The sequence below is a fragment of the Galeopterus variegatus genome, unplaced genomic scaffold (genome assembly GCF_000696425.1).
Source record: "Galeopterus variegatus unplaced genomic scaffold, G_variegatus-3.0.2 Scaffold16621, whole genome shotgun sequence".
In the NCBI taxonomy this organism is placed as follows: domain Eukaryota; kingdom Metazoa; phylum Chordata; class Mammalia; order Dermoptera; family Cynocephalidae; genus Galeopterus; species Galeopterus variegatus.
In genome coordinates this window covers 7,489-8,161 of record NW_007742732.1, presented here as the reverse complement: position 1 = coordinate 8,161, position 673 = coordinate 7,489, and positions in this window count along the sequence as shown.

The window sequence follows — 673 nt, the reverse complement described above, 5'->3', positions numbered from 1 at the left end:
CTGTGGCTCTCCAATATTTACAGAGGAAGGCAATGAAAAAGAACCAGCAGCAAAACTGAAAAGGGATGTCCAGAGAAGTAGGAGGAAAATCACAAGGGTTTGAGAATCCCAAATGAGGAAAGATATTCAGGGAATGGTTAACTCTGGAAAAGATTGCTGATAGGTTAAAGTTAAATAACATGCAATGGAGAATTGGCCTTTGTTTTATGCAACATACAGGTCATTTATGTCCTTGGTAAGTGGAATATCAGTAGAGCTGTGGTGGGGTAAGGTTAAGGTTTATTGAATTAATTTTAAAAGAAATAAAAGGAGATAAATTGAAGACAATATGCAAAAGCAAACAACATTTTAAGGAGTATTATCCAAAAAATAATTTAGTAATAAGTAATAAGTTTTAACATAGACATATCTTCTTATTCAACATCGCTACTGTTCAGTATTTTATTCTGAAACCATTGGATCATTCTAAACAAATTATGAAAGAGATAACTTATCCTAGCATCATTATTTTACTGATTTGAAAAATTGCAAAATATTAGAAATAAGGAGTGATAGATATCCATATATTTGAAAACATGATTTGGGAATAATATTCAATAGTATGTAAAATCATGATATATTTCTGGTGAAAAATAGTAATTACATGCAATAAATTGTCATATATTACCTAAAT